Source organism: Bufo bufo, chromosome 11 (assembly GCF_905171765.1).
Source record: "Bufo bufo chromosome 11, aBufBuf1.1, whole genome shotgun sequence".
Lineage (NCBI taxonomy): Eukaryota > Metazoa > Chordata > Amphibia > Anura > Bufonidae > Bufo > Bufo bufo.
In genome coordinates, this window is record NC_053399.1 from 39,737,277 (window position 1) to 39,764,198 (window position 26,922).

The 26,922-nt window shown below is 47.0% G+C and overlaps 1 protein-coding gene across 6 annotated transcripts in view; it reads right to left on the minus strand.

The window, feature by feature from the left end:
• SIPA1L1 (signal induced proliferation associated 1 like 1) overlaps positions 1 to 25,787 on the minus strand; it is a 246,180-nt gene extending 220,393 nt beyond the window's left edge. For all 6 annotated transcript variants that reach the window (XR_005774835.1, XM_040411977.1, XM_040411979.1 and 3 more), the window contains exon 1: positions 25,577 to 25,787. The gene's annotated coding sequence lies outside the window, so the exon portion shown is untranslated. The remainder of the gene's footprint in view (positions 1 to 25,576) is intronic.
• Positions 25,788 to 26,922: the final 1,135 nt, after the last annotated feature.

Below are 26,922 nucleotides of genomic sequence, written 5' to 3' on the forward strand. Positions count from 1 at the left end.
TATTTTGGTATTTTGTGCTGTATTGTGATACTTGGTTCTGATGGGGCAGTATTTTGCAATGCACTGTGATATTTGGCTCTGCTGGGGCAGCATTTTGCGCTGTATTGTGATATTTGGTTCTGCGGGGGCGGTATTTTGCACTATGGTTTTGTTGGCCCTGCCTACCTGTGCTGGCCCTTCTTCTGTAAATTTGGACCTGCCTACATGGGGTCACTTTTAGTGTTTCTTTTTTCCCAGGGCCACTTTAAGTTCCCAATCCGCTCCTGTTCATTACCAAATCTGAATGACAACTCTCATCAGGAGCAGGGGTTTTATTTTACCGGGGCTAAAGCACAGACCAACTATTCCAGATACGGATATCGTGCAGTATAGATCCTCACTCAGATATGGATATTTCCACAATATAAAGCATTTTCTCATTGCACGCTCATCAGCATCTTTTGGAACATCCTTGGGCTCAGTTCACACAGAGGGGGTCATTTACAAAGACTGGCTTTTTACGCCGATTGCCCCCTGTCCTGGCGGAGAAAGCAACTCATTTATGAAGACGTTCAGGCCTGGTCAAAAATAAGGCGCACCTCCGGCAGTCCTTGCATCTGAACTAAAAACGACTCCAGGCCCCGACTTTAGTATTACTCCTCTTTTACGCCCGTCGCATGAGAGTACAAAAAAGGGTCTTTTGACTATTTTTCCACCAAAAGCTACCCTTCCCCCAGAGTATTTTTTAGCCAAAGCTAAAGGAATTAGAAATATAAAAGGAAGGACTTATCCTTCTCCTTCCTGCTGGATCCACTTATGGCTTTGGCTGAAAATCCTGCAAAATCCTGAAAATCTTCCTTTAAAACCTCCTCCGAAAACCTCTGTGTGAACCTACCCCTACATTGCCTGCCTGTAGTCTTCTTGGACCAGGAGCAGCACATTTCTGCTATCACTCATGTTTGGCCTGTCAACAAAAGCTGGACTTTGATCCTGCTCTTTTCGAGCGTACGCAGGGCCTGTCTAGACAACCCCCTTCCTTTATAATTAAGCAAAAGGAAATTGTTCCAATGAGGTAAATTAAAGAGTCGGATGCAGCGCTGAAGGGTAAGGATATTCATTGCTTCAATGGGACATTTCATCAAACCACCAGAATAAAGGCTGCGAGTTAGCAAACAAGCACAACGGAAAAAAGAGCGGCCAGCGAGACGATGTGTGTAGGAGGCCCAACAGGAAGAAGGTGCCAAAAATTCTAGAACAATAGAGGAAAAGTACATTTAAAGGGAATCGGTCACCACATGTATGCCGTGATGTCAGAGGCAGGGGTCACTTACTTTCTTTTCAGTTGTTTTCTGAAGGCCTAATTCACATGGTCAGTATTAGGTCACTATTTGTAAGCCAAAACTAGGAGCGAGTCCAAAACACAGAAGAGGCACAAATATTTCTATTCGGGCTCAAGCACACGAACGTGTGAGCCCAGTGCCCTTGCTGCGGACCGCTATTTGTACAGGCACAGGCCGCGTGGCCACCTTTTGCAGATGCAGACCCATTCAAGCGAATGGGTCCGCTATCCACAAGATTCAGTCCGCACCTCAAAAATAGAAACGCGCTGTTTTTTTTTTTTTTGCGTTGCGGAGGCACGGACTGAGATCCCATGGAAGCGATCCATAGTGCTTCCGTGGGTTTCAGCTCCGCACAGCGTAACACAGGCCTAAAGGAGAGTTGTTTTTTTTTTACTGAAGACCTATCCTCAGGATAGTACAAAGAATGTGACGGCAGCGTAAGGCTTTATTCACACACGGTCCAGATACAGCAACGTTTCAGCTTGATAAATGCTACTATGTAGCCGAAACGTTGCTGTATCTGGACCGTGTGTACGGTTTCATGCACCGTGTGTGAATAAAGCCTTATTGGACTGGAGATGCTGCCGTCACAGTTTTTTGTACTATTCATGGCTGTAACCCCCAAGGGTCAGGGGAGTTGGACTGGCTGATGCATTCCTGAGTTTCCAAGCTGAAAGGTACCGTTGTGCTGCTCTGTATACATTATATCTATCCTCAGGATAGGTCATCACTGTCTGATTGGTGGGGGTCCGACACCCGGGACACCCGCCGATCAACTATTTGAGAAGACACCGGCACTCGAAGTAGCAACACCACCTTCTCTCAGATCACCAGGCACAGTGCTGTACATTGTATAGCAGCTGAGGATAGGTATTCAGTAAGAAAAAAAACTCAAGGAAACCCCTTTAAAATCCCTGTTGAGTATCTCCATGGGTCCAATGCATGCACCTGGGAATCCTCGTGTTCATGAGCTCCTGGCACCCTCACCGCTGATGGGCATCTTCATCCCTAATCCCTGGGAGGTAGCATCAGCTCAGGAACATGGGGGCACCAGCGCTACAAGAGGTGCTCAACATTGACTTTAAAGGGGCCTTCCCGTATTTTAATATTGTAGGCCATCAATACCTGATATCTGAGCCCTCACCCTTTCTGATCAGCTGTTCTGCATTTGCTCCATGACTACACAGCCCTATATGTTGTGTGGATGGAACCAGTTATCGAAATGAATTGGAGCTGCGCTGCAGTTGCTAGATCCTTCAAATACTCAACATTGTGTGGCTCCGACACCCGAGCTACTCTGAAACAGCTGATCAGCAGGGAGTGCCGATCAAAGACCGAGGCTAGGCCACCAATATTAACATCCCACCGAATCTTTTTGAGAAAACAGATTCCCTTCAATGGTACAGGTTTACTAAATTGCATAAAAGATCATTTACAATTTACAACTGATGAAGTCACTGGTGACTCCTATTTGGGGTCTTACATGGCCTTCACTGCCACTTGTCTTATTGGGCCCTAAAGTGAAGGACAGACAGATGTGATGAAGTGACGATGGGCTGATGTGCTCCAACATCTGGATTACTGGATGAGTAATAAAAAGGGAAAGGTGCTAGTTCCTCTAAACTTCATCCCACTCGTGTAAACTGCCGGGGAGCAGTCAAGATTTTTTTTAAAGAAGTTAAATTTGACTTCCATTTAAATGTTCTTCATGGTGAGTAGCAATAAAACATCTGCTTATGGATCTGCAGTTACTAGCCTAGATAAACCTGACCTCAAAGGACGCTCAGCTGCTATCTAACAAGAACTACAACAGGCAGTAAGGACCACCAAAGTAGAGGAACGGACTATACAAATCCAATGAGGCTGGGGTCAGACACAGACCTCGGCAGTAAAGGGGGCGCAGGCTCGGGTTTTATGGTGTAAATACTTACAGAAGATGTTCTATGCACAGTTTCTAAACTAAAACAATGCAAAACGGTTTTATATGCACTTGCGATTTTTCCTTAGTATTTTTACTACATTTTAGGCAATCATACCCAAGTAATTTGGCCAAGACAATCCACCCCGAACACATCCTGTGTAAGTCTGGCCTAGGAAACACTTCCAGTTACCGTAATAGCCAACAGATAAGTTATTGTAGTTCTGCTCTTCCCAACCTATGATAAAACTTTCTTGCCCAGCCAACCAGCATCCAACTCTTTACCGACAAGAGGCAAGAACCTCGAAACGGATGGATGTCTGGCTTGGCTATATTCCTTTGTCAAAATGGAAAGTCAGATTCTGAGTCATATGGAGCCACTTTCAAGGTGGCATTGGCAAAGGTTCTCTTCCTTGGGAGATACCTCTTTGCATAATTTGCTTGTTGATTTCCTATCCCTAAACAAAGGCCACTTGTACATGTAAAAGGAGCTTTGGGTAAGGCCACCTTCACATGGTAAGTGGTTGGCCTGCATTTTACATCATTATTTGTAGGCCAAAACCAGAAGATCCTCCAAAGCACAGAAGACACATAAATGTCCCCATAATACTTTTCTCTGTAGGTTCCACTCCTGGTTCTGGCTTACAAATACTGATGGAAAATACTGGCCATGTGAAAGTGGTCTTACGCACAGCTCCTTGTACATGTAGAATTAAATGAGTCTCCGATCCCCACTTCTAAGGGGTCATGGCAATGACTAAAACGGATCTGTAAGACACAGGCACATGCATCAACCTGTGGTCTCAGTTCGCACTACCATCAACGTCAAGAATGGAAGCCATGGCTGTAATGTGAACAAAGCCCACAGCAACCCAATTACCTCATAGCTATCTCTCCCAACTCCCTACCATCTTACCTATACACGATCGGCTCATAGTAAAAAAAAAAAGCCGCTTCTGGTGGAGGCTTATTACCAGCGAGAACGAAAAGATCGGCCAAAAATATTCACTTCACCAGATCCTTCTCTCCCTCAACATCACCTGTCAGCACCCCCCCCCCCCCCCCCCCACACACACACACACATATTAGTGTGTCTGCCGAACCCCCAACAAAAGACTTATGTGTATGACCAGCTAGACATCGAGAGAAAACCAGATCTAAATGGCTACAAGAATTAATGGACTTCCTAAAGATCATCAGAAGAGAGATAAGTTCATTTTGTTGTTCAAAATCCCCCCCCCTCCACCAAAATGTTTTTACCTCCCTTCCTCCTGTGATTGTATACTCCATGGGGATGAAGAGGACGATTGTCCTAACCATGGAATTTAGTAATACTGATGGAAAACAGAAAACACATTCATTACGGCCAAATCCACACACAATCTTTCCTCAATCAGTCCGATTCATAGAGGCTTGTTTTCATCCGCCACCTGCAGTCAGCATCCCAAATGGAGGGGTCAGCAGCTGCCCGGTCCGGTTTTCTGCTAGTTCCGCACTGGACTAGGATACACCGAGATATACATAGCTAAACTTATTTCACAGTGTTGAGACAAAAAACAATGCAGCAAAATCAGGCTTACAAAACACGTTCTAGACAGTCAACCAGTTGGCATCGTATAAAAGACCTCAACATAGGATCTGTCAGGCCTATATCAACCGTAAAAGACCGATTACCGTTTACTCCTGCCGAAGAACTTTGCAGATAGTCCTAAATAAACTTCCCCTACCATTTAGTATCTGCAGCTCCCAGGAAGGCTTGTGCATCTCCATGGTTACAGACTACAAATAAGCACTGTGTAGTCTAAGGGCTGCATTACACCAACAGATTTAGATTTTCTGACCAATCGTCAATTGGTCAGATGGCCGATTACACACACCAACTATAGGTCTGATTGGATAGAAATTGCTCAGATCATCTGTTAGTGTAATACAGCCCTAAGGCTATTGTCATCTGGGAGAATGTGGTCCGGGAAAAAGGTCAAGTGATGGCCACATTTCCTGACAGACCATGGCTCGTCTGAATCAAACTCACTGCATCATAGTCATTCATGATGAGTTCCAGCCAGACTGCAGGTCTACTGTCACAAGTGTAGGAACCGTCCGTGGTCAGGCTGGAACTTGAAGCATCATAAATCACCATGAAGCAGTGAGTTCAGGTCAGCTGAGCCACTGATGGTCCAGAAAACGTTTCATGGACTACACTTGATTGCCTGAAACCGGTGTAATCCTGCGGTCATGCTCACTTCCATCTGCCCTCTACTTCTTGTTAGGTCTGTTTCACATTTGCGGTAAACAGATCCAACAGACTTTTCTAGCCAGGAACAGACTGCCAGATCCGTTAATACCGGGTGCAACCATGCGCAGCCGAGATACTGTCCGGCCTCATTCACTATAATGGGGATTGGAGGAGAGTCAGACGCTACCCGGCAAATACGCCCGAGAAGCGGCCAGACGAAAGCTGCTGCCGGATCCGTTTACCGCAAATCTGAAACAGGCCTAACGTACATCAGGATGCAGTAGAGGAGAGATGGAAGGAAGTATGACTTCACCATCCGACTACACAGGCTTTGTTTGTAGTCTGTAACCATGAAAACGCAGGTTAAAAACTAGCTATAAACACAAAATAATAGGATATCAATTGGAAAGTTGCTTGATTTAATTTTATTTCAGATGAACTGTACAACAAATATCTTTTATAAAACCCTCTGCTGCCCTAAAATAGTCCAAAGCAGGAAGCCTGCATTTAGTAGAGTATGGGAAGGAATAGGCACATACTACCATTTTATACCAGCTAAGGCTACTTTCACACTCGCGTTTTGGCTTTCCGTTTGCGAGATCCGTTCAGGGCTCTCACAAGCGGGTCCAAAACGGATCAGTTTTTCCTTTAATGCATTCTGAATGGAAAAGGATCCGCTCAGTTTGCCTCCGTTCATTCACCATTCCGCTCTGGAGGCGGACACCAGAACGCTGCGCAGCGTTTTGGTGTCCGTCTGATGAAACTGAGCCAAACTGATCCGTCCTGGCACAGAATGTAAGTCAATGGGGACGGATCCGTTTTCTCTGACACAATAGAAAACGGATCTGTCCCCCATTGACTTTCAATGGTGTTCGAGACGGATCCGTCATGGCTATAGAAGACATAATACAAACGGATCCGTTCATGACGAATGCATGCGGTTGTATTATTGTAACAGAAGTGTTTTTGCAGATCCATGACGCTAGTGTGAAAGTAGCCTTTTACATGTGCATAACGTAATATAAAGTAAAAGCATTGCATCTGCTATAAATATAATTTTTTCAAATACTTTTTTTTGCATATATCAGAATGGAACAAAAATGCTAAATACATCAAGTGTCTCCTGCAGAAAGTCTGTGCATGGGATTGCAACAGAGAAGGTGTTGGTCAACAATATCCTCTGAAACCTATAGACCCGCACAGGAAGCACAAGTCAGTGTTCTGCCAAATAAAATGCACTCGCACAGTAGAAATCTGCAGGTGCCGGTCGTATTGTATAGTACGTGCACTGATACCAGTCAGTGTGCTACACAGCAGAAGATGCTGAGCAGACTGATTTATTATCTATCTGCTCAGATTTTTTATATTTTTTTTTATATTTTTTGCTAGGTCTCCAATGCATTTCAAACACTAGAATCCAGCCAAAAAGGGGCTAAACATAAGTCTCCTATTGATTTCAATGGACATCCGCACTGCAGCTCATACTGTACAGATTTTGCCATACGCTGACTTAAAATCCATCTCGCAGACAAAAAAAACGAGCGCGTCAATTCTTACCATGGTTGAATGGGAATAAATCTGCAAGCAGGTCTGCGGCCGTGCAAACTGCAGAACCGGCAAATACATATTGGATTTTTCCGCTGTGTATTTCCGCCATGTGTTCATACCCTAAGGGGGGAGGGGAGTGAGGTGGGCGCAATACAGAATCTGATGAACAATTGAAAGTATCCTTTACAGGGGTTGTCTGGGTTCAGAGCCGATTGCGCAGGGCACAGGCTCTTTTGTTTACAATAACACACTGCCGGGTGGAGGCTTCCGCCCGGCAGTGTGTTTGGTGACAACACCGGCTCAGGTGGGCGTGCTTTAGCGCTGCCCATCAGTGCCGATGACGTCACCGGGCTTCCTGGCAGCCCCATGGAGAGCCCGGTTCGTCACCAGAACTCCTGAAAATGCCTTTGCCCTGCGCAAATTAGCGCAGGGCAAAGGAGAGCATCGGAGCATGAACTGCTCCGATGCTCCTGTCAGGGGGGCTGCCTGGGTGAAAATGGAGGTATGTCCGGGGTCAGCTCTGAACCCGGACAACCCCTTTAAGGGTTTTTTCCAGGATTGTGGAACTGATGATCTATCACGCTACAAGCAGGACCCCTGCTGATCACCTGTTTGAGAAGGCACCGGCTCTCTCAGTAATGTGACGTCACATGTCCTAGGCAAAGCGGCAAGAAGGCCACGTCAATAGTGTGAGCACTGGCTGATCAGTGGGGGTCCCAGGTGTCGATGACATCTGTGTGCATTCCGTATTTTGCAGAATGGAACAGCGGGCCCCTAATAGAACAGTACTATCCTTGTCTGTAATGCAGACAATAATAGGACATGTTCTATTTTTTTTGCGGAACGGAAATACGGACATACGGAAATGGAATGCACACGGAGTAACTTCCAGTTTTTTTTTGCGCACTATTAAAATAAATGGTTCCGCATACGGTCTGAAAAAAAAAAAAAAACACGGAATGGGCAAGGAAAGAAAATACATTAGTATGCATGAGCCCTAACTCTATGTTGTGCCATTCCCTTAATATTCCTACTAGAAGTTCTAGATAAATTATTAGCAATCTGCAATAAAGGTCCAGCTGGGTGTTACCAGTTGGGGTGTGTCCTTGCACAGTCTGCCACTATCCAGTCGCTGGTTACACTTATCGTTGCACTTATCTAGACCTGCTAGCAAACGACTAGCAGTTCATTCGTAACTTCTAGCAGGAATAATAATGTAATGGCAGTCATAAGAACAGATGTTCCGGAACGGTAATTACATGGGCAAAGCATGTAGTTAATCAGTAAAACAGACATGTCAGTAGAGGCGACAAGTCCCCTTTAAATTGTCATATGCCATGCCGCATTATGACAGTAGTCACCAACTGCAAGCACTGAAAAGATAAACAGTTAAAAAGACTAAAATAAAATAAAAAGGCTTTTAATTCCAGTTTCCCAGTAAAGGAATTCGGTCTGGTCCAGACTCCCGTGTAGCCGCAGCATTCACACGCTGACGTAAGTGACAGCATGACTCTCATAAACTGGAGCACTAACAGGAGACATCCCAGCTAATGACAGATAATTTTACTTAACAGCTAATAGGTAAAGAGAACAATTACACGCGGCGGCAGACTGACATATTAAGATGGGAATGCTCCACTGCCTGAATGGACGGTGTTTCACCAGAGATTAAAGGGTGTGTTCCCATTTTAGGGGACTGTCTGTATTGGAATGCTGCATGGCCGGAGAGAACAAGTAAAATGAGACGTAACCCCCCGATTGCAGGGATTAGACCTCATCTTGTAAAATGGGAGTGATTAGTGAGGAGTGTGACTCATGGAGGAATTTATGTTCCGCACAATGAGAAAGGGAGTCAGCACAAAGCAAACGCTTAAATGAGACCTTGCATCAAACAATAAATGGAAGTCGCAATGAGTCAACGCTGGGCTGTCCGTGTCATGCATGGCGGGATAAAGGGAAATTATATGTTCTGCTCACAGGCCTAGGAGAACTCCAAACTAATATCATGACCCAGAAATAAGGGGAAAACAACAACACCACAAACATATCCTGCTCCCTATCACAAGAATTGGAAGAAAAGAAAAAGGACACCCCATTTGCCCCTTTTAGGTCTCCCCCTACCAATGTAAGTGTACATGTTAGTTGGTAGGTCTCTTGCTTGGAGGCAGCAGCATGCACCCCCGAAGACTACACAAAAAAAAGGAAATTTTTTAAAACTGTCCAAAAAAATAAACTGTAAATCTTGCAACCAATCACAGTTGCCCGATCTGGTGAACTCCGAAACAGCCTGCAGGATTAAAGTGATTTTCTGTGATATATAATTATTATTTTTTTACTAATGACCTACGCTCAGGATAGTTCCTCAATATCAGATCGGCGGAGGGTCCGACACCTGGCACCCCCGCCAATCAGCTGTATGAGGAGACGGTGCGCAGCAGCAGAGCAGGGAGACTGGAGACGGCACGTGGGCACAGTCTCCTCATACAGCTGATCGGTGGGGGTGCCAGGTGTCGGACCCCCCCGCCAATCTGATATTGATGACCTATCCTGAGGATAGGTCATCAATATGGAAAAGCCCGGAGAACCCCTTTAATACAAGCCACTTCCTAATGTATTGTGATTGTCCATATTGCTTCCTTTGCTGGCTGGATTCATTTTTCCCATCACATTATACACTGCTCGTTTCCATGGTTACGACCACCCTGAATTCCATCAGTGGTGGTCATATTTGCACACTATAGGAAAAAAGCGCCAGCCTACTTGGTGGCCGGGACAGCGGGAGTGCACATAAATTCGTACTTTTTCCTATAGTGTGCACGCACGACCACTGCTGCTGGATTGCAGGGTGATCATAACCATGAAAACTAAGCCAGCAAAGGAGGCAATATGGACAATCACAATACATTAGTATATGCCTTCTATTAACTTTCTCTACATGATAAATGCCATTTTCTGAAGTGAGACGACACCTTTAATTTATTGCTTTTTAAAATGAAACTGCGTGCTCTAGAAACGTAAATTGCTGATTCGATAGTCCAGTGTGAACGCCATCAGAGGCACGGACAAGACGCGTGTCCAGATAGAGGGATTGATTGGCAATATTTTATAGGCTGGTTTCTGCTTGTTGGTACAAAATTTTCTTACTTGGAGAGGCTTTTAAAACCGTGAGTCACGTCACCTTGGAAACACGATGAAGAGAACGCAGTAGGTGGCATACCATGCCTCTGACAGTATGCGATGGGCACGCAGATTTCTACTGCGTTGTGTGCATGCCAACATAAGCCAAAGTGCTGATGCAGAACCGAATCGAAAAGTCATGATGGCCAGTATGCAAAATATATAGTGGCACGGAAAATATGACCTGTACCGCTTTCCCTACCTGGCGATCATGTGATCGGGCAGAGCTGTCAGGTCTTAGCAGGCCCCGATCAGCTCTGTCTGGGTCAAAAGCCCCCACAGGCGCCGTTTTCCCCTGTAAATGGGGCTCTTTGGATGTGAAAAAACTGCAAAATACTAATAATTGTCAGTGTCCCCCAGAAGCCTTTCACTGACCTCTTGGGGAAGGGGGCGGGCGGGGGGCACCATTCTTAAAGCCAAATAATACAATCACATGATAAAGGCAAGTAAGAAAAACTAGAAACAAATGCTGTGCCCCAATTTCCCAATTTCAAATATCCGCACCCCGCAAACCAGGAGGTCAATCGACCTCTCAGTATCTTTTGGAGCAAATATTATCCATTATGTCCAAACCAATACAGCAGCACAGAGAACATAAGGACTCCATGCAGATGGACTCATGACCCCCCCCCCCACTGTGCTGCCCTGAAGCCTCTCCTCCGAAGGCGTAAGCTTTACACCTAATACCGTATCATCTTCGGATAGAAGAAAAGCCGGCAAGAAAGGAGAAAGTAGTTATGTAATATTTCTAAGCAGATTTCAACACATGAAAGTTGATCCAAACTTCTAAACCAGTACGTTAAATAAAAAGATGAGGGTTTAAAGGGGTTGTGCAGCAATATATATTGATGAGCTATACTCAATGGCTGTGTCTCGGACCCCCGCCGATCAGCTGCTTGAAGAGGAGGCGTCGATCCATGCGGTCCACAAAACAAGGATACCGGCCGAGAGCATGCCACCATATTTTTTTTTTTACTCCTGCAGTAATATCCTATCCTTGTCCGCACAAACAGACATCTTCTATTTGCTTGCACGGCCATGGAAAGGACTTACGGATGTGGACAGCATGCGGTGGTCTATCTATATCTTTTGTGGCCCGATTGAGATTAAGGGATCCTCAGAAAAACGTGGTTCTGATGCCGACCAAAGCTATGGCCGTGTGCATGAGACCTTAGACTCTGTTTACACTAGTATAACGGCTTCCATTGTTACTGGTGCCATAGGACTTATTACAGATCCTACAGCCAATTTTTGAGATTATTTCTCTTGGCATTGGTACTGTGTTTAGGGCAGGCATGGCCAACCTGCGGCTCTCCAGCTGTTGTAAAACTACAACTCCCACCATGCCATGCTGTAGGCAGTCTGGGCATGCTGGGAGTTGTAGTTTTGCAAGAGCTGGAGAGCCACAGGTTGGCCATCCCTGGTTTAGGTCATCAGAAAATAACCAAACAGACCCCAATGGTGTGAACCGTCTCACTGCAGAAGGTTCAAGGGTCACTGAGTTTTGAGAAAACCCTTGATATGTCAGAGACCTATATAACGCATAAGGCTAAGCCCTCTCCCTGAAATCGGCCATCCTAAAATAAATGTATTTCTTACAAAAGAGGTTTGATTCTGGATTCACATGAGAACAGGAGGACGCAACCATGCAAACTGATGGCCACTGAAAACCACCAATTCCCCTTCATTGTTGGAACCCCGCAGCACATAAAAAAGGTAAAGTAATGGCAGTAGAAAACATAAGCCAGGCCACAAATCAGGGCACGCGTCCCTGTGAGTCGTATGCTGAGAATCCGATGATAAATATTAGCCTTAACCGTTAAAAAGTTGGGTTGTTTGGGGGCGGTTTTTATGTCCAAGCTAAAAAAAAATATCAATTCTAAAGGGCCCATTTACATGAGCAGATGATGGGGTCAATTATCAGGAACAAACCTTCCTTGTGTAATGCTGCACATAGACAGCCCGGTTGTCCGACTGCAAAGAGTGAAATCTAACACTGAAAATCCGCACAAATAATTGCCATGCTGAGGATTTCAAAATCCAGACCGCAGGTCAGAAAAATGCACAAATATTCCCTTTGCGGGCACTTTATCACGCTGTAGTGTTCCCATGCAAAAATTTGCATATAATCCGCAACATGTGCAGGTTGCCTAAAACTAGACCATGTGGGCAGAAGATGCACCATTTTTGGTGTCATTTGGCACATGATGATAGACTTGAAATCTGTACTTTTCCCTAGCATTCCATAAACATTCCCGGCCAAGCATGCATGTCTATTTCAATGGGAAAAGAAGAATACACCACTACCAGGCTCCTCTGAAAATCGAACATACTTGATTCTTCCTTTCCCCAACATCTGCCATGAGGGGAGACCCACATACACATTAGATTGTGAGCTGATCTCGCTGGAATTGGCAGCTCTCCACCTCCTGGCCCTAGCTCAACGGGCAGGAAAGTCACAGCTACGGGCAGTGATAGGCTGAGCAGGCATCTCCTGGCATCTCCAGCATGTTGAGCCTGGACTAGGAAGTGGAGAGCAGAAGGAACCGAAGCAGCATTGGGGGGGGGGGGGGGGTCAGTAAGGGTGGGTATGGGTTCTCAGTTTTTTTTAACCCACTGGGAGCCATATATAAAGAATGTTATACTGCTAAGCATCCCCTTTAAATTTTAGGTGGCAGATGTCAGCAATCATCCCTCAGCGTGGACTCGCCAATTACTGAAATAAGGTTTACTTGCCTTTTGTTCTTCGGGACACTCCACCTCCATTTCAATATTATGTGTGAAAGGTTTCTGTTAACGGGGTGGGGGCTCCTTTTTAGCCTCCAGAAGTGTTAAAAGAGTCACATTACTTCAAACGGTGTGTGCACTTAATACAGGAAGCACAACAATGACCCCAGTAACGAGCCATTCAGTAATGGGGGGGGGACACACGAGGGACACATTTCCACCAGTACAGAACCATTAACTAAAATATTGCCAAGGGATGTATTACAAGGAGAGAATGCTTCAAAATATGTATGCAAGGAAAAGAGAGAGAAGTCCGCCTCTCGGGAGCTAGTCCTGAGCCCCCGCTAATCTCTGGCCCCGGCCGAGTATACACAGTGAATGTTAGCACAGTATACAACCAGACGGAGACTTCTCAGAAGAGCAAATAAGACAAGTCAAACAGAAGAAGCGGACTGTTCCAAGGCTGTGTGCAATCTCACAGGGCAGCAAGTAGGACATGTCCGTAAACAGATAAGACCTGATGAAGGCCTCAGCCCCGAAACATGTTCCCGAGGCTACATTCACACGACGGCACGCATTTTCTGCAGCTCGGATGTGGACACATTCATTTCTATATAAAAGGGGAAAGCACTGAGATGTCATTTCTGTGCTGTCCGCATCCGTGTGGCCGTTGTCTTTATTGGGGACAAGAATAGGCATTTCTATAAAAGGGACCGAGGAAAGTGTGGGATGCCCACGGGCGGTATCCAGAGCGGCTGTATGCATGTAGCCCTTAAAGGGGTTGTCTCACCTCAGCAAATGGCATTTATCATGTAGAGAGAGTAAATACAAGGCACTTACTAATGTATTGTGATTGTCCATATTGTCTCCTTTGCCGGCTGGATTCATTTTTCCATCACATACACTGCTTGTTTCCAGATACGAGGTGGCCAGGACAGGAGCTGCTGCACATGCGTGCCTAAGTGAGCTCACAAAGTCTCGGCCACCGGAGAGGCCGGCGCTTTATTCTATACTTTCCACCCGCGATGCTAGGGAGGGTCGTCGTCCCCCCCCTGCCATTGGATGTTGCCCCCCAACACCGGATGTTTTCATCCGTTTACAGGGAGAAGCAGCAGCGACGGTGCCGGGACCAGGAGTGGCGCAGGGAGTGGGGTAAATATATTACCTGTGAGGGGCCCGGCACATGGGGGGGCTGTTTGAGAACTTGAATACCCCCTTTAAAGCGCACGTGCACACGTTGCAGATGATGCAAGTTTTTTTCCATGCATAAAAACCACAGCATAATACAGTACCGGCAAAGTGGATGAAATTTGACAAATGTCATGTACACATTGCGGATTTCGTGCTGTGTCGCAGCATGTCAATTGAACAATTCTGCGCCTTATATATAGTGATTTTCTCTATAGACTTGAATGAATGAGGTTTGATAAAGGGAATGGGTCACCAGAAAACGACCGATTGTTTAAATCATGTTTTTATGTTAAACATATCTTTTGTTTGAATTTTTGGTGATTTGTAAAAAAATTTTTTACATGTTTCTATCTATTTTTGAAAAATGTATATTAGGCTACATGCACACGAACGTTGTTTGTTTCCGTGTCCGTTCCATTTTTTTGGCGGATAGGATGCGGACCCATTCATTTCAATGGGTCCGCAAAAAATGTGGACAGCACACAGTGTGCTGTCCGCATCAGTATGTCTGTTCTGTAGCCCCGCAAAAAAAATAGAACATGTCCTATTCTTGTCCGTTTTAGGCATTGTTATGGACCCGCAAAAAAAAATAAAAAATGGCATCCGCAATTTGCGGAGCGCAAAACACATACAGTCGTGTGCATGTAGCCTTATCCTGCAATTTTCACACTGAACTCTAGGTCTGGTCATGATTTCCTGTTCTGTACAGGTAGCCATTATCATTATCATCACCTGACAGAATAACAATGACAGATATCACCTCTATGTAGATAAGACAGGATCTATTCAATCAAATCGTTTTTATTATTCAAATAAAATTGGCATATCACAGGACAGTTTACGTCTACAATTTTTCTGAGATTTTCTCCCCTCCACATCTCATATACACAGAATTGTATAAAACATTATCATATGTCCAAATATTAGATACATCGTCCACAGTCATTGTACATAATGGATATACCAATATAAAGACAAAACAGTTACAGAGTCATTTGAAGACAGGATCTATTCACAATAGGCGATATCACAGCTTATCTACTCCCTCCTGACCTCTGCACAGGTCATGCCCAGAAAACCCCATTGAAGTTATCTGGGCATGATCCCCTCCTGTCCACTGAGTCTATGGCCCATGCAGCCACTCTTGAATGACAGGGGGCCTCATTTATGAAAACTGCCTAAAAGGACAACTGTCTAAGACCTCCTTCACATCTCAGGGAGGAGATCCGGAAGGCTGTTCCGGATCCTCTACTTCACCGCCAGATCCCCATTGACTCCAATGAGGTCCGGCAGTGATCCGGTTGATTTTCGGCATAAATGCTGGGTTTCGGTCAGACAAAAACCGTCGCATTCCGGACCCCCAAAACGGAGATTTGAACGTAGCCGACCATAGAAACCAGAGCTCACTTTTCAGAACACTAAGAAATTAAAGGTGAGCGCCGATTGGTTGCTATGAGAAGGGATGAGCGAATCGACTTCGGATAAAACATCCGAAGTTGATTCGCATAAAACTTTGTTTCAATACTGTACGGAGCGAGCGCTTCGTACAGTATTAGGATGTATTGGCTCCTATGAGGCGAAGTTTTTACTTCGCGAAGTCTCGCAAGACTTCGGGTAATAACTTCACAAATTGATTTCTACTGTAAAAAAACATTTCCCGAACTCGGGTTCAGTTCCAATGTACGACTTGAAACCGAACCAGAGTTCGGGAAATGTTTTTTTACAGTAGAAATCAATTGATAAGAAGGTATTACCTGAAGTCTTGCAAGACTTCACAAAGTAATAACTTCGGCTCATAGAAGCCAATACATTCTAATACTGTACGGAGCGCTCACTCCGTACAGTATTGAAACAAAGTTTCATGCGAATCAACTTCGGATGTTTCATCAGACGTCAATTCACTCATCTCTAGCTACGAGCAACTAATACAGTTTTCCTGTTAGATGGATTTGATAAATGAGGCCCAGGAAGTCTAAACATATGTTAGGCCTAGTGGCCAGTGTGGAAACTGCAGGATCAATATACAATTTTTAAATATAGATAGTGATATGGAAAAAGTAAAAAAAAAAAAAAAAAAAAAAAAAAAAAAAAAAGAAGAATTTGGTTTAAAAAATAAGTCATTTTCTGATGGCGCACAAACAGAAAATCTGCACCAAAAACAAAATCACATTTAAAACCCTACAAAAAATAAATAAAAATACAGTATTAAATAGTGCAGGTTTATGAGCTTTTTTTTGTGTGTTGTTAATGCGTTTATCATAGGGAGTTTGAGTTTCTACACACAAATAAGCAAAAATATGCAATGTGTGCAGGTGGTCAAAGGGGTGGACCATCTTCATCGTTCATGGCTGAGCCCATCGGCGAGGGTTACAGGGACAGCCAAGTGGGCTGTACTAGACGTTCCTGTAACTCCCATAGAAATGAGTGGCTGTTTCGGTAACCCTGGATGATATTCGCATACCCCCTTAATCTAAATGAAGGTCAAACATTATAGGCCCCCAGTCAAGAGAAGTCAATTTGCAAACTGAAATTTTTCTTTCATAAAGTCTTCTCGTTAAGGCTACTTTCACACTCGCGTTTGGTGCGGATCCGTCATGGATCTGCACAGACGGATCCGTTCAGATAATACAACCGTCTGCATCTGTTCAGAACGGATCCGTTTGTATTATGTTTAACATGGCCGAGACGGATCAGTCTTGAACACCATTGAAAGTCAATGGAGGACGGATCTGTTTTCTATTGTGCCAAATTGTGTCAGTGAAAACGGATCCGTCCCCATTGACGTACATTGTGTGCCAGAACGGATCCGTTTGGCTCAGTTTCGTCAGACGGACACCAAAGTCCGCCTCCAGAGCGGAATGGTGACTGAACGGAGGCAAACTGATGTATTCTGAGCGGATACTTTACCATTCAGAATGCATTAGGGCAAAACTGATCCGTTCTGGACCGCTAGTGAGAGCCCTGAACGGATCTCACAAACGGAAACCCAAAAACGCCAGTGTGAAAGTAGCCTTAGCTTTTTATAAAGGATTAGTGTTGGTGATCTCAGAAACGTCCTTGCTATGACCAGTGACTACATCGGTGATTGTCCTCCACCTCCACCATGCCACCTTCTCACAGCCCACACCTTCTGCCTCCTCGGAGATGCTCAGGGACTCGCTTACCTTTTGTTTAAGTCTTCTTACAAATGTCACTGCATAACACGGTGTAAAATGCCGGGACGTTATATATTCTGCATAAAACAATATACTACAACGCCGTGGGGAAATAAAAGAAGAAAACACAGAAAAGCCCAATTTTAAAGCGTTCCCGTAAGAGCTCTACAACCCAGCACGCCATCCAAAGAGATGATCCAGACCGTATGAAGCACGTTGGCAGGTTGTGTGCTTCCAGCTGTTGAGGAACTACACGCCCCAGCATCCGCTGCTGGGATAATCAGGACCACTATATTTTCATTAAAACTATATGTGATATGCTCTTCGTATCATGACACAGCCTGCAGATCTGCTCCCGGCATGGCGAATTTGGCTATAAAAATATAAGAGCATCCAATTCCCTGGATGAAAGCATTTCACTTAAAGGGGTTGTGTAGGGGGGGGGGGGGTAGCGGGAGTTGGCTGTTTGAAGAGGTAGCAGAAGCCATGTCAGCGCTGCTACTGCTTCAAAATTACCTGCTCGGCGGCACATGGTCTACAACTGCTCGTCCCTCGACAAGCGAGACGACGTACAGGTAACCACCGGATAAACAGATCCTAGCCGGGGGAACGTTGGTGCAGGATCTGACAGGTAAGAAGACCAGGAGTGGATCCAGCAGGCCACCAGTGGGCTTTTGGGGAACATCCGGCTGTGCCAGATCCAGAGAGCTCCGGCACGCTATTCTCAGCCGGAACAGCCTGCCAGAGACCTTAGCAGAAATCGTTTCTCTACTACAGGCTCATCACCAGGGATGTCCAATGAGCAGAGTCTGGTCTTGCAGCTCAGCCCCATCTGTAAAGCCAGACCACAAAGACCAGCTGCCTTTAATTGAGAAAGGGGAACCCACATGAGACAATTCCTGTAAAGGCATGACCACACATGGTGGGTCTGCTGCAGATTTTCTACAGAAGATCTGGCAGACAGACCTGGCCTGGCTAGATGCGGTCTCCAGGGTGGTGAGAACTTCAGAAACCATCTAATGGGCTGTGCTATGCTGTTCCTGTAGAACGGACCACCTCTAAGGTGACGCATCCAAGTGGGAGAAGGTCAGGCTGGGTCCCGTTCGGGGATGGGAAAACAGTTCAGAGTTAGGCCTCATGCACACGACCGTTGTTTCATTCCGTGTCCGTTGTTCCGTTTTTCGTGATTCCCTGCGGACCCATTGAAAGTCAGAAAACTCGGCGAATGCACCGTTTGTCATCCGCGTCCGTGATCCGTGGTTCCAGTCCGTCCAAAAAATATAACCTGTCCAATTTTTTTCACGGAAAACGGTTTGCGGACCCATTCAAGTCAATGGGACCGTGAAAAAACGCGGAGGCACACAAGATTGTCATCCGCGCGTCCGTTTTTTTCCTATCATTTGCATGGCAAACTTGACAGACTTTTTTTTACTTTGCTTCATGTCTGGTGATCCTCCAAAAATAAAAGGAAGACACACGGAAACAAAAACGGAAACGGATCACAGAACAACGGAACCCCATTTTGCGGAACGGAACACAACAACGGTCGTGTGTATGAGGCCTTAGGCCTCTTTCCGTGTCCATGATGAGATCCTTGACAAGATGGTCAGTTGCCCTCTGTGTGTCATCCGTAGACCACGTACCCTGCTAGGCTGCAAATTATTGTCCAGAGCATCTCCTAGTAAAGATCTGTGAAAACCATGGACCAAACACAGGTGGCATCCGTGTTGTGTTGGTGGTTTTCACGGATACGTAGACTATAATGTGCGTGAGGGATAAAATAGGGCGTGCACCCGTGGTGTCACCATGGACCATGGAAAACCACTGATGTGTGACTACACACATTAAAGTCAATGGATTTGTGAGCGTTCCTGAAGACCACGGACGCACACGTATGCGATTCACTGACACGTGAAAGAAGCCTATTCGGCTTGACCCCTGTAAAAGGAACCTTCATTGATCCAGTTAGGTACCAGGTGGCAAATATCTAGACACATTAGCCACCTGGTTCCTGGGATCTCCCCAACCCGGTCAATGATCTTCTGACTACACGTCGAGGCCGCCGTATATTTCACACGGTTCTGTCCTTCCTGTAGTTTTATTTCTATGGATGGGAAGGAGGTATTTTTGGTTAGGGTCACACGGATACTATTCCAGGCCTGTACTTAGAGAAAAACAATAGCTGAAAGGGGACAAAGCTTTTACTACACGTCCACCAGCAACCGCTAATAGAGGGATTAAAACCTCATTAGCCCTAGAGCTATGTTCACACATATGAAAAGAAGACCAAGCATTTACCCTCTATCCACTTAAATGAAAGGGGACATCCTGGAACTAAGCCTGCGCATAACAAATGCTGCCTTGGAGAAAAAATTAAAAAAAATAAACCCTCAGGCCTTGTTCACACAGTGGTTCTATTTAGCACATGTACATATTTGTTTAAGTAGCCAAACTAGGAGGGGATCCAGAACATTAAGGGTGCGGCCACATTACTTTTAGGCCTCTTTCACACAAACGTAAGGGCTCAGTGCCCGTGCTGTGGACCGCAATCCGCCCGTTCCGCAAAAAGGTAGAAAAAGTTCTACCTTTTTGCGGCATGAAAGCACGGAACGGAACACCACAGAAGAACTCCGTAGCGCTTCCGTGGGGTTCCGTTCCGTGCTTCCGTTCCACACCGCATCTCCGGATTTGTGGACCCATTGAAGTGAATGGGTCTGCATCTGAGATGCGGAATGCACATGGCTGGTGACCCGTGTATTGCGGCCCGCAGCCTTAGGCTTGTAAAAAAATAAATAAAAAACACATGAAATTATTTTTTTACCAGCATTTTTACAATTTTTTTTTTTTAAAGAATTTTTCTTTCTAGAGTGGTATTTTTGTAGGCACATAACATTTTACTATTTTACCAAACATGATAGGAAACAGTCTTAAAACCCAATTACATTAAAAAAGGGTGTTTTATATTTTTCTACTGGCCATAAACAAAAATTGTGCGAAACCTTACTGACGCCACGTACGCACAGTGCAGAATACGCATAGATTTTCCAAGCAGGTCCGCAATATGCAGGCACCGGCCGTGTGCTCACCGCATCACAGATGGGTACCCATTCACTTGCCGGGATCTGTCTGCAGAATCCACACGGATGGTGCCCGTGCATTGGGGACGGCAAATTGTGGAACAGAAGAGCAACAGCCGCGTGCATGAGCCCTAATACTGTAGCAGCGGATTTCCCAGATCACATGTACACTTTGCATTTACTTTCCATGAGGATTATGAAATTTGCATCATGTCAATTGTTTGGCCGCTTTCAGACGAGCGTATTTGCAATGCGTATATGGTCCGGATTTTATGTTGCGGATTCCGCTGCTAATGTTAATGAATAGAGCTATTCGCATGGGCGTATCATTTCCGTCAGTATTTGAAATCCGCAGCATGGCCGAGCTTTGTGCGGATTTGTTTCCAAATACGCACATTAGTACGTGCAGAGCATAAATAATGAAGGAAGAAATACGCATGTAAATCCTGATGAAACCCTGAAGCAATCCTGACGGTATACTGACGGAATACTGACGGATTTCAATACGCTCGTCTGAAAGCCGCCTGTGGATTTTTAGCAGGGACTTGCCATGTAATGGGTCAGATCTAGGGCAAATCTGCAAGTAACGGAATCTGATTCGGAAATGCAGAGAAATCCGCATGAAAATGTGAACACGTACATCTGTATTTTGCGGCTCCACGGTTTACGGATTGCAAAATGGATATGGTTGTGCGCATGGGGCCTTAGGCCTCATGCACACGACCGTTCCGTTTTTTTCTGCGGTCCGCAAAATGCGGATCCGCAAAACAGGGAAGTCGCCCGTGTGCCTTTCGCAATTTGCGGAACGGAACGGGCGGCCCATTGTAGAAATGCCTATTCTTGTCTGCAAAACGGACAAGAATAGGACAGGCTATATTTTTTTTGCGGGGCCGCGGAACGGAGCAACGGATGCGGACAGCACACGGAGCGCTGTCTGCACCTTTTGCGGCTCCATTGAAGTGAATGGGTCCGCACCCGAGCGGCAAAAACTGCGGCTCGGATGCGGACCAGAACAACGGTCGTGTGCATGAGGCCTTACTGTTACAAAATCCTGGTCACTGCGGTCCGACCTTGGGTAAAATATGAGCCTATCCTGGCAGACGTTCTGTTCTATACGTCTTCATGGAGCACAAAGGAGGTGTTGTGCTATGGACGCTGCATGATCAATGACACCTCGTTACAGGATACCAGGGAGGAATACTCACAGTATTCTAGCTTTAATACAATCCCCCTCCTCCCCCCATATGTCAGCCAGAAGCCTGTACGGTATAAGGAAAGGCGCTGAGCCCGCTCCGACATGCGCGACTAACCGGTGATAACTGTGGATTCCAGAGTCAATGAGAGGCGGACAGCAGCTCCACTACCGGCACGTCACCGCCTCTGGCGCTCACCGCCATCCCCACATCTCTTTCCTTCACTAGAGGGCAACTGTAACAAGGTTTCTCAGCCTCAAGACACAACCAACGCTCCAAAAAAAAACTTTTTTTTGTCTGTATGACTTATAGTGTAGCTACTCCGACTATAGTATGTAAATCCAGCATGGATCCCTTAAAGGGGTTGTCCAGGTTCATTCATACCCATATTTTCACCCACGCAGCCCCCCTGACAAGAGCATCGGAGTATTTCATGCTCCAATGCTCTCCCTTTCCCTGCGCTGAATCGCTGCCGGGCGGAGGCTTCTGCCCAGCGGTGTGTTCGGTGACGTCACCGGCTCTGATGGGCGGGCTTTAGCGTTGCCCTAGCCGTTTTATATGAACTGCTCCGATGCTCTTGTCAGAGGGGCTGCCTGGGTGAAAATATGGGTATGGCCGGGTACAGCTCTGAACCCGGAAAACCCCTTTAAAAGGGTATTCCACAAGATAGGGTAAACTGGTAGTTCAGTGGGGGTCCTATCGGTGGGACCACCACCGAACAAAAGAACGGAGAACCTATACCCCTCGGAGCCTCCAAAATGAATGGAGCTGCAGGTCGAGCATGTGCATTGCCGCTCCCTTCATCTGTACGGGGGCGTTCCGGAGACAACGCAGTACAGCGCTCAGCGATTTCTGGAGCTCCCATAGAGATGAATGGCGCAGCATTTCACATGCCTGACCTGCCGCTCCGTTCATTTCAGGAGGGTCTGAGGGGCATAGAGTCCTCGTTCTTGTCATTAGTGGGGTCTCAAGAGGTAGGACCCCCCCCCCAACCGATCTAATAGTTATCCCCTATTCTGTGGCTAGGGGATTACTTGTAACAACTGGAATACCCCTTTAAGGGAGATGACAGTTGCATGAATATTTAAAGGGGTGGTTTAGCGGGGAATTCATTTTTGCAAAGGGTCTATAAGTGTCAAAACAGCGGGGGATCTGCGAGTAATGGTTCTTTTAGTTCAATCCTCTCCGGGCCCTTTCCTAAAAATTATTCCCCACTGGACAACTTTAAAGGGGGTGTCCGACTTATTAAACATTCCCCCCAAACCAGCAATTATCATAAAATAATGAAAAACGTACAATCAGCATTTCATCTGCCGCCGCGTCGAGGCTTTGATCGTTTGGTAGGATCAATATTGTGCCCATATACTCCACATGACCACTGCAGCCAATCACTGACCTCTTCAGTATACCTCTGAGGCCAGTGATTGGCTGTAGCAGCAGGTCCGGTGTATATGGACCTCTCAATGCAGGCAAGAAGAGCGGCGTCGGAAGGGTAAAGGTACGAAATGACTACGCATTCTTTCATTACTTTATGACAATTACTGGCTTGGGGCATTTTTTCAATAAGTCGGACAACCCCTTTAAGGCTCTGTTTACATGCTTTAAAGGGGTGGTCTGAGATTTTGATACTGATGGTCTATCCTCAGGGCAGGTCATCAATATCACATTGGCGGGGTCTGACCCTCCGATCAGCTGTATGAAGAGGATGCGGCGCTCCGGTGGGCGCTGTGGCCTCTTCCTAGGCCAGTGACGTAACGCTCATCAATCACATGACCCAGCTGTGGCTCAATACCATTAAAGTGAATGGAGCGGAGCTGTAATACCAAGCACAGCCACTATCCAGTGGAGGGCGCTGTGCTTTGTAAGCTGCGAGGAGGCACCCGCACTCATCGGACCTCCGCAGATTCTTAAAACATTGAGGGGATGCCAGATGACGGACCCCTACCAATCTGACAATGATGACCGAGCCTAATGGAGTAAACACCCAGGAGAGCGGGGATGGGTACAGCAGAGCTGTGTGTGCGGAGGAGAGCGCTGAAAGATTGCTGGAGGCCAGAAGAATGCAATAAATCACCGCACCATGACAACTACTCCGGTAACACAGCTGGAAATGAGATTACAGGGCCGTCTGCTGGGCACACCGATACACAGCCCTGGCCTACTGGTGGGTACTGCATGGTACAGGCTCAGGGAATACACCAGGGGGCGGCACCAGCATGTCCACAGGCAGCAAGTGGATGGAGCGTGGGTGCTGACCTCAGGGTGTCATAACTATATTAAAGGGGTTGTCCAGATTGTAGATACTGATGACCTAGGCACAGGAGAGGTCATCCATATCAGACTGGTGGGCACCAGAAATAATAAATAAATAAATAAATAAATAAATAAAGTGGACAAAGCCTGAAGCAGACAGCGCCATCCACTCTGTAGTGGCCGTGCCGTGGAACTGCAGCTCAGTTCCCATTTACTTGCAAAGGGTCAAGTACAGGTGCATTATGTCAGCTCCAGGCGTGGTAGAGGGCGTCTGACCTCAGCACCGTGGTACACTGTCAGGTGGCAGGGCACACGGGGGCTGCATGTGGAGTGGCACACTGTATGGTGAGGGGTCATATGCAGTGTGGCACACTGTATGGTGAGGGGTCATATGCAGTGTGGCACACTGTATGGTGAGGGGTCATATGTGGAGTGGCACACTGCATGGTAAAGGGTCATATGTGGAGTGGCACACTGTATGGTGAGGGGTCATATGTGGAGTGGCACACTGCATGGTAAAGGGTCATATGTGGAGTGGCACACTGTATGGTGAGGGGTCATATGTGGAGTGGCACACTGCATGGTAAAGGGTCATATGTGGAGTGGCACACTGTATGGTAAAGGGTCATATGTGGAGTGGCACACAGCCTGGCTATGGGCAATGTGTGTTAAGATATGTAGCGAGACCCAAAGTGTGGTACAGCAGGCTTCAAGGTGATGACACATATGTAGCGTGGTGCCCGGTAGAGTAAAGGCTGATGCTCAGCGTGGCACCCTGTGTTGCTAATGATGGCCACCATACAGTTACAAAGTGGGGAAGATGGGTGTTGTTGTCCCTGATTTGCCAGTGGGCACTCTGTGATAAACGCTCCAGCATGAAGGGGCACAATGTGTAATTAAACTTTTCTTTTTCCAAATTAAAGATGTGGCATCACCGTCCACCACGGGCAACAAGACTGGTTGTATTACACAGTGCATGAAGCATGTGAAGTGTGGTGCAGCGGGAGATGCCGGGTGCCAGGCTTTGTGGTGGGGGGGATGCAGGGTGCCAGGCTGTGTGGTGGCAGGCACTGGGTGCCAGGCTGTGTGGATGAGGATACTGGGTGCCAGTCAGTAATGTGGAGGATGTAGGGTGGCAGGCTGTGCAGAGAGGGGGATGCTGGGTGCCCGTCGGTGCAGTGAGGGATGCAGGGTGCCAGGCTGTGTGGTGGGTGCCAGCCTGTGTGGAGGGGGGTGCCCGGTGCCACCCTGTGTGGAGGGGGATGCCCGGTGCCAGGTTGTGTGGTGGGTGCCAGGCTGTGTGGAGGGGTATGCCTGATGCCAGTTGGTGCGGTGAGGGATGCAGGGTGCCAGGCTGTGCGGTGGGGGATGCAGGGTGCCAGCCTGTGTGGATGGGGATCCTGGGCACCAGTCAGTGCGGTAAGGGATGCAAGGTGCCAGGCTGTGTGGTGGCGAGCACTGGGTGCCAGCCTGTGTGGAGGGGTATGCCTGATGCCAGTTGGTGCGGTGAAGGATGCCGGGTGCCAGGCTGTGCGGTGGGAGATTTAGGGTGCCAGGCTGTATGGAGGGGGATACTGGTCACCAGTCAGTGCAGTGAGGGATGCCGGGTGCCAGCCTGTGTGGAAGGGTATGCCTGATGCCAGTCAGTGCGGTGAGGGATGCAGGGTGCCAGGCTGTATGGAGGGGGATACTGGGCACCAGTCAGTGCGGTGAGGGGTGCTGGTGCCAGTGCAGGGTGTGATGAGGGCTATTGTGCCCCCGCAGACATGCCGCAGCTCTTACCTCCTGTCACCGCTCCTCCGCAGGCTGCGCTCCCGTCCACACAATAATCCAGCAGGGGGCTGCGCCACCGTGCACCCCGCACCCCACCCGCACAGTCCGGGGGTGCTCCCGGAGCCCCGATATCTCCAGCGGCCTCTCCCTCTCCAGACACAATCCCTTCTCCGATCACACAAGTTGAGAACAAAGTTACTCCCCGCCCGCTCGCCCTGAGCCCCTGCGGCGGGTTCTCGCGAGACTTCCCATTGGCCAAAATGGCGACAGGCGGTACCGAGGGCGGCGCAGGTTGCCATGGCGACGTAACGCGCCTCCTCGCTCTCCCAGTATGATTCTCGGGGGCTCCTCCTCTGTGTCCATCAATGCGGCTGTCACATCGGCGACATTCACACCTGCAGCTTTTCTGGTGCGGCTTTTTAAAGCCAAAATCAGGAGAGGCTTAAAAAAATGAAGTAGAATCTGTGCTTTCTTCTCGCCTTTTATGACCCACATCACAAAAACCTGCACCTGTGCCTATAAACTTAGGGACATGTTCACACACAGGCTTTTCCTTGTGGAATTCAGTGCAGTTTCCGCCCCTAAATCTGCCTTCCATTGTTTCCAATGGGAATCCACACTATGAATCATTTCTATGGGTGCTGATTTTGAAACTGGAACCAACCCGTCTAATGGACGGGATCAGAGGGATCAGAGATAACGCTAATGCTGTACGTTTAACCCCTTATATGCTATGGTTATTACTGACCATGGCATCTAAGTGGTTACACAGAGGAGGCTGTTTCTCACCCCCATTACCAGGGCAAACACAATGCCAAGCGGTCAGATGTAAAGCAGTGAACTATAAAGCTGGGGCTGCCTGCAGCCACCACTAGGTGGAGCTCTTTACATATGAATTTACATCGCTACAATAGAAATCAATCAGAGCTGTGGAAATCTCTGTGCAGTGAGCTCCCCCTAGTGGCAGTCACAGCAAATGCATTTGACTTTGTTGGAAAGCAGTAAAAGAGTGAAAGCAGCTCAGTGTCGGGCCCCCATTTCACCAAGGGCCCCTCAGCGGTCATTTAGTCTGCCTCCATGGAGTGTACACAATGCACAAATATTTGACATCATTATGCACAGGACAGGCTCCTGCATAGTCATTTTGCCTGGCCCTGTCAATCAAAATGGAGGGGGAGGTACAGGGTGCACAGAGTGTCTTGGGGCCGCCCTTGGTGCACTTAACGGCTCATTTCGCCAGAATGAAGCAACAGAAAGGTATCATTACAAGGCACTGATTTTCCTGGTGACAGACTCCCTTTAAGGCCTCATGCACACGACCGTGGTGTGTTTTGCGGTCCGCAAATCGCGGATCC